Here is a 10407-nt window from a genome sequence, read left to right on the forward strand (position 1 = left end):
CAGGTCAAGGCCCTACCGGAGTAAATATAATAAATTAAACCGTAAAAGATATAAGTGAAATTTACGGTAACATAGTTAAAGAAATTCTCAAAAATTTAACAGTTAAGGGAGCCCTCGGCTCAAAACAAGGTAAACACAGTGGGAAAATCTCTCGGGATACTGTCCCGTAGTTTTAAATGAATATGCAGTACATGGGGAATCTCCCATAATAGGTCCGTAGTTCCAAAGTAAATATGCAGTACAGGGGGGATCTCCGGGAATACGTCTGTAGTCCCAAAATAAATATGCAGTACAGGGGGATCTCCCGGAATACGTCCGTAATCCCAAAATAAATATGCAGTACAGGGGGGATCTCCCGGAATACGTCTGTAGTCCCAAAGTAAATATTGTGATGGGGGATCTCCCGGAATACGTCCGTAGTCCCAAAGTAAATATGCAACGCAAGATGAAATGACAGGTATGACATCGAGTTATACAGTTTATACTGCACGCAGATAGGGCAAATGAGGACTTAGCTAAACATGACGCACAGAATGTCAATTAGGCAGTTAAAACACGTAAACATGCTTTTCTAGTCTAAGCTACACAATTAAACATATTAGTATGACTTAATAAGAAAAATAATTTATGATTTAAGAATGTTAAACAAGATTTTTTGCAATAATAGCCCGTGTACGTACTCGTCACCTCACGTATACGGTGCCCACACACCAAATAATATCAAGATATCCTAAGGGGGAAGTCCCCAACACAAGGTTAGGCAAGTCACTTACCTCGAACCGCTCAAATCACCTCGATAACACGTTCTTGCCACGGGTATCCGACTCCAAATGGCCTGAATCTATTCAAATAAATTGCATAATGTAACTATAACAACGAGTAACTAATTTAGCTAATTAATTCGAAGCTAAAGCGTGAAATTAGGAAAAACACCTAAAAAGTCACCCCGGGCCCACGTCTCGAAATCGGGTAAAAGTCGCAAAATACGAACACCCATTCACTCACGAGTTACTCGTACCAAAATTGTTCAAATTCAATAACAAAATCTCGATCAAAACCCCAAAATTTGGCCTAAGAACTTTTTCTCAAATTTTCACCCCAAATCCGAAATTAAATGATGAATTCAAGCATAGATTAGTGGACTATAACCATAAAGGAGTTAAGAATCGTTACCCAATCGATATATCTAAAAATCCCTCAATCCCTCGTCCAAAATCCGAGCTCCCAACTTAAGTTTTTGATAAAAATGGCATAACCTCCATTTTTGGAACTTTAATACTGCCCAGACGCGACCTTCTTCGCGAACGCGGCCACACCCTCGCGTTCGAGAAGTACAATGTAATTTGGCTCAAAAATGCACATGTCGCGAACGCGAAGACCACTCATCTTGACCCTTCGCAAACACGGGATCTCCATCGCGAACGCGAAGCACGAAATCCCGCCTGCCTCCAGTTCTTCTTCGCGAACGCGAGGACCATGTCGCGAATGCGTAGCTTCGAGGTTCCACACCTTCGCGAATGCGAGAGCAACATCGTGGACGTGAAGAGAAATTCAGCTGCCATTCCCATATACCTTACGCGAATGCAAGGAATCTCTCGCGTACGCGATGAAGAAAATGCCTGCAACAGAACACCAGAAATCTGCTGCTTCTCTAAGTCCAAAGATGACTCGTTGAGCATCCGAAATAAACCCGAGGCCCCCGGGACCTCGACCAAATATATCAACCAATCCTAAAATACCATACGAACTTAGTCGAGCTCTCAAATCCCATCAAACAATGCTAAAATCACGAATCACCCTCCAATTCAAACTTAAAGAACTTGAAACTTTAAAATTCTACAACCGATGCCGAAACCTATCAAATCACGTCCGATTGACCTCAAATTTTGAGCACAAATCATAATCAACATTATGGACCTACTCCAACTTCCGGAATCGGAAAACGACCCCGATATAAAAAATTCCACTACCGGCCCAAAACTCCAAAAATTCGACTTTCGCCATTTCAAGCCTGAATGAGCTACGAACCTCCAAAACACGATCCGGACACGCTCCTAACCCCAAAACCACCTAACGGAGCTAACGGAACCGACGGAATTCCATTCCGGAGTCGTCTTCACATAGTTCCGACTACGGTCCAAATCCTAAGGCTTAAGCTCTCATTTAGGGACTAAGTGTCCCAAAACACTCTGAAACTCAAAACCAATCATCCCGGTAAGTCACAATAGCAGAAAAACATTTGAGAAAAGCAGTTAATAGGGGATTGGGGCTATTACACTCAAAACGACCGGCCAGGTCGTTACAATGACCAAAAATCTGGAAATTTGTTTACTAATATTAGTCCAATTGAATTATGTTGATGTAGATTGAAGTTGTAAGAGTAGTGGAAGGTTTTAATACCACTAAAGAGCTAAATTAAGAAAGCTCGATTTGTGACGATCTTATTTTCAAGAAAATCATTGGGATTTGAGCCGTCCGGAGGTGGTTTCACTCATGAAGATCATTTAAAGACTCAGTTTAGTTTCGCCGAGGTAAGTATCTTGCCTAACCTTGAGTGGGGGAATTACCCCTTAGGCATTGAGTCTTATGTGAAAATTGCGTAATTGAAAACCATGTACGCGAGGTGACGAGTACGTACTTGGTTTATATGTGCAAATTATACCGGTTGAAATTCGTAGACGCCCTTATGTATTAAATTGAAAAATTATTGAAACTTAGTAAATTCTTGAATTGTCACGCCTTATCCTTGTTTATTGAATTTGTTTTCATATGATGATTTAGTGTGATTGCCACCTTAATGTTTATGTAAATCCTGTATTTTTTTGTTGAGTTGATATTTTCTGTAGATAATTTCATTATGGATTATTCATTTCAAATAATTTTAAAATGAGGCATTAATCTATTTTCTAAAATTTTGGATTAAAGAAGGTGTTGTTCCTTGATGAATTACTTTCCAGTTCATGTTGTTGAAATTGGTATTGAGTTATAAAGGCCGTAAATCATACTGAGGCAAAGTGTTAAATTGTGAAATATTATTTAGTTGAGTTCTTCACTCCCGAATATTTTGTTAAGATTTTGTGTGCACAGTATGGTCGAGCCATGGGCTCCTTATTGTGGAAAATAATGTAGTGTTGATTTCTATGACAAGTTATAATATTTGAGCACTTGATGTGAAATTTTTTATATGTTGTAATATTTGAGCACTTGATGCGCAATTTGTGATATATTGTAATATTTGAGCACTTGAGGTATAACTTGTGATATGTTTTGATATTTGAGTACTTGAGGTACAACTTGTGACATATTTTGATATTTGAGCACTTGATGTGCAATTTATAATATGTTGTGATATTTGAGCACTTGAGGTGCAAGTTGTGTTATGCTGTGATAATCAGGCACTTGAGGTGCGAATTGTGATATTGATATGCATCTGGTGGTATAAGGTCTGGGTGTTGAAACGCATGCGGTGAGTTAAGGGGAGCTTGATACGCGTGGCTAGTAGGGAGAACTACTAGAAGCCATGCGGTGTGATAAGGGTGGCTAAAACGTGGGATGCTATTTCGAAAAAAATAATTTTTAAAGAATAATATGTGAAGGCTCCCGCGGTGATATACGGAAAGATTGTGAATTTATTTATGATTTGGGACTACGAGGCGGTACCTCGGGAGTTCCCTTTTGTTGATATTCCTCTATGGCTGCACTTGCCTTTAATTATTTTATTTTTCCGTAATTTGTAAATTCTTGTGTTTTCCGTGATGTATTATTTGACTTAATATTAAGTGTTTTGTATTTCTTAATGTATTGTGTTGACCTTGACTTTTTCGTACGAGACTTTGAGGATTTGTATTTTTGGATTGTACGTATTTTTGATGATTGATTTGTTTTAAATAAAAGAACATTTCTAGTATGTTTTAATTTAATAAATGTTATATCCAAATCAGTAGCTTATCTGATGCTTTATTTTAATGAAAATGTCATTTTTCTTCACTCAAACGATTTCTAAAATAAACTTATCTTTTTGTTGATTTCTTACTTGATTTAAAGAGTTAACCTTACTTTATTGAAAATAAATTGATCCTACGGATCTTATATACATTGATATTTTGGTACGTGAATCGTCCGTGCAGTTATGAAATAATATGGGCATAAGGTGTCGGGGAAAATATGATGATTTTATTATTGACACGTGAGTTGTCCGTGTGATTGTGATAGAAATATGGGCACGAGGTGCCGTGGAAAATATGAAAGTGGGCTTAGACCCGTAATTTTTATGATTGTGAAATGAGGTGTCACATCGTGACTTTTACTTGAAAATATATTTATTTGAAGGAAGTATATTCGAAAGATATTTATTCAAAAGAAGTATATTCGAAAGATATTTATCTTAAAGAATAATATGTGAAGGATTTATATTTGAAGGACTTGATTTATTGATTGTACTTGTGTTCCTTATACGTCTAAGCAATAATTATGATGTTCTTGTTGCCTTGTTGTTATATTAGTGGTTGAGGTTTTTGTTATCATTGCTAGTTATTTTTCAGTACTATTGTATACTGCTATATTGCACAGGTTATTTGACTAGTGAGTGTCTTGACTGTACCTCGTCACTACTCCACCGAGGTAAGTCTTGATACTTACTGGGTACCGACTGTGGTGTACTCATACTACACTTCTGCACATTTTTGTGCAGAGCCAGGTATTGGAGATATTGGACTCGGGCAGAGTTAGTGTGTTGAACGCAAGGATTCAAGGTAGAGCTGCTTGGTAGTCGCAGTCTCTTGGAGTCTTTCCATTTTATTGTACTGTCAACTCTTATTCGAACAATATTGTATATTTGATCTTTGTGATCATTTCATGTATTCAGTTAGAGTTTGTGACTTAGTATTACTAGTCTTGGGAGGTCGTTTGTGAATATTTCCGCTATTGGTTTTGACACTTGTATTGAATAAAAACATTTAGCTTGAATTGTAATTATAATCGACTTACTTAGTCTTATAGACTAAGTGCCATCACGACGCCTGTGGTGGGATTTTGGGTCATGACAAGTTGGTATCAGAGCTCTAGGTTCATAGGTTCTACGAGTCACGAACGAGTTTAGTAGAGTCTTGCGGATCGGTACGGAGACATCTGTACTTATCTTTGAGAGGCTACAGAGCTAGTAGGAAAAATCTTCACTTCTTTCACTCCTTATCGTGCGACATTTATTCAGCTCTAATCATATATCTTATGTTCTTTTGCATCCACTCGTGTATGAAATTGCGCACTCGGTATCAACTATGTACCAACGGTTCGTGATACTACATAGGGGTTATAAGGGAGCCAGGGTTGCTCAACCATTGTTATAACGTGTCATCCAGATCGAGGATGCGGAAGTATTGAGAGATCATTTAGTTGTGCACATGGGGGTGCAACAGGTTCTGACATCTGGTTGATAAGTATGATCTTGAGAAGGTTTAATTAATTGCCTAATCATCACAATCGTGGTAGGTTCACGAGGTGGATGTAGATCTAAAGACTATGTAGTTCGCATGGGATTTCTATTTAGTGAAGGGTACATACTAGCAGCCAAGGCACTGGAGGAAGCGAGTGTAACGACCCGACCGGTCGTTTTGAGCTCTAGCGCATCATTCAGCAGTTTGAGGCCATAAGCAACTTCACTTCAGGTATTATGACTGGTACGCATGGTCAGAATTGAAATTTCGAAAGTTCAGAGTTGATTTGGAAAGAAAATTCTCATTTCGAAAGCCTTAAGTTGAAAGAATTAACTAATATTGGATTTCAGAGTAAACGGCCTCAGAATCTGGATTTGAAAGTTTTAGAAGGTTCATATGATAATTTTGGATTTGGGCATATATTCGGATCAGGTTTTGGATGCCCCGGGAGCTTTTCGGCACCTATTGTAGAAGTTAGCATTTTGGAAGAATTCTATAAATTTGGGTTGAGGTGCAATTCAATGTTATCGATGTCCATTTGGTATTCCTAGTCTGAGAATAGCTCCGTATAGTGATTCTAGTATTGGGAGCTCGTCCGGAAGTGGATTCGGAGGTTCGTAGGTCATTTTGGGGCCATTTGGTGAAAGTTAGAAATTTGAAGGGTTTTGAGAAGTTTGACCGGAAGTGGACTTTTTGATATCGGGGTCGGAATCTAATTCCGGAAGTTGCAGTAGGTATGTAATGTCAAATGTGACTTGTGTGCAATATTTGAGGTCAATCGGACGTGATTTGGTAGGTTTCAGCATCGATTGTAGAAGTTTGAAGTTTCAAAGTTCATTAAGTTTGAGCTAGGGTGCGATTCATAACTTTGATGTAGTTTGATGTGATTTGAAGGCTCGAGCAAGTTCGTAATGTGTTATGGGACTTGTTGGTATGATTGGTTGGCGTCCCGAGGACCTCGGGTGGATTTCGGATGGTTAACAGATTGAAATTTGACTCGGGGGATCTGCTGAAGTTGGTGTCATGGATATTGTTGGTTTCCTTATACGTGATCGCGATAGGAAGTCCGTGATCGTGTAGAGTTGTTAGGGGCGTCTGGTGTTGTGCATCTCAATCACGGGTGGATGTGCGCAGTTGCGAAGAAGGAACTGATGGACCATGGATTTATGGCCTTATGCGAACGCGCTCTTGAGGATGCGAACGCAGTAAAGAAGGGGGCCTGGAGTAGTAGGCCTTCGCGAATATGGCTAATGGACCGCGAACGCAGAGGGTGGTGATCAGAAAGGTACGCGAACGCGGCCAGGAAGACGCGAACGCGAAGAGGAAGTTGGAGGCAATGCGTTTTTTGGCCTTCGCGATCGCGATGAACTTTCTGCAATCGCAAAGAAGGGCGGACCTGGGCAGTGAAGTTTTAAAACGGGAATTTGGGCCATTTTCACTTCATTTTCTCCATGGGAGCCGGTCTTGGGGCGATTTTGGAGCTCCATCTTCATCATCTATGTCTAGGTAAGTGATTCCACCCTATTGCAAGTTAAATACATGGCTTATATATGGATTTAGACATGGAAATTTGTAGGAATTGTGGAGTTTTAGATAGAAAACCTAGAATTTGCTATTTTGGATTTTGACCACGAATTTGGGCATGGAATTGGAAATAAATCATATATTTTAGTTCATAAGGGAATTGGGAATAAATCATATATTTTAGTTCATAAGGTTATGGGTAATGATTATATTCGAAAATTTTCGAAACCCGGGCACGTGGGCGCGAGGGTGATTTTTATCGACTTTTCGAACGGAGTTGGGAATTGTTATAAATTGGATTGTAATGAGTATTAGAGTATATATTTACGGATTTGCTCATATAGTTACTAGTTTTGGAGCGTTGGGCATCGATTTGATTTGTTTGAAGGGCTCCGAAGCCGGTTCCAAACTTCGGAGCGAGGTAAGTCTCCTTTTTAACCTTGTAAGAGGGAATTAACCCTATAGGTGAATTAAATAAATGTTTGTACCTAATTGTGGGGGCTACGTACATACAAGGTGACGAGAGTCCGTACGTAGCTACTATTATGCTATTGTCCGGGTAGTTTAGGACCCGTATCATGCTATACTTGGAATGTTTGTGCCCTTACTTGCTAATATAATCACTTAGTCATGATAGGAATTGATAAAAGAATTGTATAAGGTTAAATTCACTTACTTGAAGGTTTGTATGAGATACTTGACTGTAAATGAGAAACTTGTGTTTTCTTGAAAATAATTGTTATTTGTGGATCGGGCCGAGCGCCTCGGTAGTAAATAGATGCATCTATGGTTCGTGTCATTCGACCCTCTAGTAGTGCACAGTTTAAATATTCGTTGGATCGAGCCGTACGACCTCGGCATGATTTGCGCATGCTTGTATTGCTTGCCTTGAAACTTATAAATAATGATATTGCTTCCTCGGCCTGAGTTAAATTGTTAAATAATGGGAGATAAATTTGGAGATTTCTTAATTACAAAAGGACTGCTTACTGACTTCAAAATATTGAGCTTGCAACCGTTAATATAATCAATACTTAATTATATCATTGATACCCCATTTATAGCCCATAGTAAGTATTGAAGTTGATCCCTCGTCACTACTTCTTCGGGGTTAGGCGGGATACTTACTGGGTACGCATTGATTTACGTACTCATACTACACTTGCTGCATATTTTTGTGCAGGTACACATATGTTTAGCAGCCTTGTGGGCGCATAGGCGCGATTATAGCGGGGACTTAGGTGAGCTGCATTCTATACGACGCACCGCAGCCAGCAGAGTCTCCTTCAGAGTATTGTATTTTCTTTCTTGTCCAATTTGTATTCCGGACAGTTATTGTATCTTATTGTACATTCCTAGAAAATGCTCATGCACTTGTGATACCGGGTTCTGGGATGATTATGGGATGTTCAGTATTGAAATTGGAAAATATTGTTATTATTCTGTAAATTCATCTTTTACTAGATAAATTGAAGTAAATTTAAGATTTTAAAAATATTAAAATGAGAATTTAATTAACTATTTAGTGCTGGCTTGCCTGACAGTGGTGTTCGGCGCCATCATGACCTTTAACGGATTTTAGGTCGTGACAACATGATATCAGAGTGCTATGTTCACTTAGGTCTCACGAGTCATGAGCACGTCTAGTAGAGTCTTGCGGATCGGTATAGAGACGTCTGTACTTATCTTCGAGAAGCTACAGGGTTGTTAGGAGCACTTCCTTTCTTGATTACTCATCGTGCGATTCGATTTCTTTGAGGCTTATGCCTTCATTTCCTTCCTATTCAATCTTACGCGACGCGAAGCGCTTATTATAAATTGGAATCGAGGAATTTTAATAGAGTAGGATGTTTCTCCCTGCGTATTCGATTGGGGCTAACGTCGTCGCCTTGTGGAAGGATGTTCTGTCATCTCAGCTCAGTAGTTGTATTTCTGATGGTTTTGGGGCTATGCGCCAATTGGTATGACAATTTATGCGTTGCTATCGCACCGTGTTTGTGTAATGGAAGGATGCTTGTCTATGCGTCGAAGCAGTGAATGACTTGGAAGGAGGTTTACTCAGTGCATGATTCAGAGTTCCAGTATTTTATTTCCGTTGAAGGAAAGGCAGTCGGACTAGGAATGTTTAGATTTGGGGTGATTGAATAACGAGATTTGGTATTTTTGAGCATGGTAGAATTTCCATCAATAATGTGGTGTCTTCGCCCTTGATTGAATGTGTCAAGTTCGCCGGTGTTATGGTCTTCATCAATTTGCCTTCAGGGCAGGGTATTATGAAATAGTGCCGGGGAAGCGGCTGTCAGAGATCACAATGTGCGGTGGTTCAGGATTGCATCGGTGTTCTGGGTGTTGAGGGCTCAAGGAAGATGATCTTCGGGGAGGTTTTAAGTTGGTGGCAATCTATTGGTTTAAGTGCTACAGAGATAGATATTTATTTAAGGCAACAACTGGGCAGCGAAGGATGAGGAAGGACATGTAGGAGGTGTCTCGCGATGGTTAAACTTCTAGAAGGCCAAGTGTGAGAAACATGAGTCGAGTAGTTGCTTAAAGGAGAGGGTTTGACCAAAGTGGGAGAGTGGCAAGGTAGCATATGGGTTGGGATAGCTACACGTCTTGAGGGACATTTGGAGTGATTGGGATTCATGGTGGACAGTGACTAGGTCTACAGGCGTAATTTGGAATATCGGCTGCTATATTGAGGAAGATTGGGTGTGACAGGAGGGAGTAACTTAATATGAAAAAGGATACAACATGACTTTGGATTGGAATGTATTGTCGCACGTTTAGTTGATGCCAATGGGGAGTGAACAGGCTGGTGCAGCTGGTGAATGAGCTCGGACTTAGGATGGTCTACTGATTTCGTAGTAATTATACCCAGTGCAGCAACGTTGGAATATGTCGGCATATAATTTACACATGTGGGTTATCTCCTGTGAGCAGGTTAGCGGTCGTATGGTTTTGACGAAGCTTCTATGAAGAATTCTACTGGCTACCCGGTAAGAGATTGAATATGTAACTGGGGCTAGTGGTTCGGAGTGTTCATTAAAGGTTAATAGAAGGATTTCGAGGAATTTGGCGGGTCGATTATGCAAGATCATGTCAATAGAATAAAAGGAACCTAGGTAGGTTCCAGGTTCATGCGACGGTAGTTTCAGGCTAAGTGGGAGAGCCCCACCGTCTATGATTGGATTTGTAATTGTCAACTAGTGCAGTTTCTGGTTATCAGTGTATTAAATGGGTCGTTATGACTAAGAGAAGAGAACATCAGTAGTAATTTGAGCAAAGGATTTGAGGAATGTGTGCTATATTTGGCCTTATCGATTCGTGTTCGGGTTTGGGGAAGACTCAGAGTTTATGTTTCGTATAGATGTGATGTACAAGGAAAGAGATTCAGTTGGGTGCTTATTGAGAGAGTGTTCAAGTGCTAGCAGAACCTTGGAGTTGATTACAT

The sequence above is a fragment of the Nicotiana tomentosiformis genome, chromosome 4, assembly GCF_000390325.3.
Source record: "Nicotiana tomentosiformis chromosome 4, ASM39032v3, whole genome shotgun sequence".
NCBI lineage: Eukaryota > Viridiplantae > Streptophyta > Magnoliopsida > Solanales > Solanaceae > Nicotiana > Nicotiana tomentosiformis.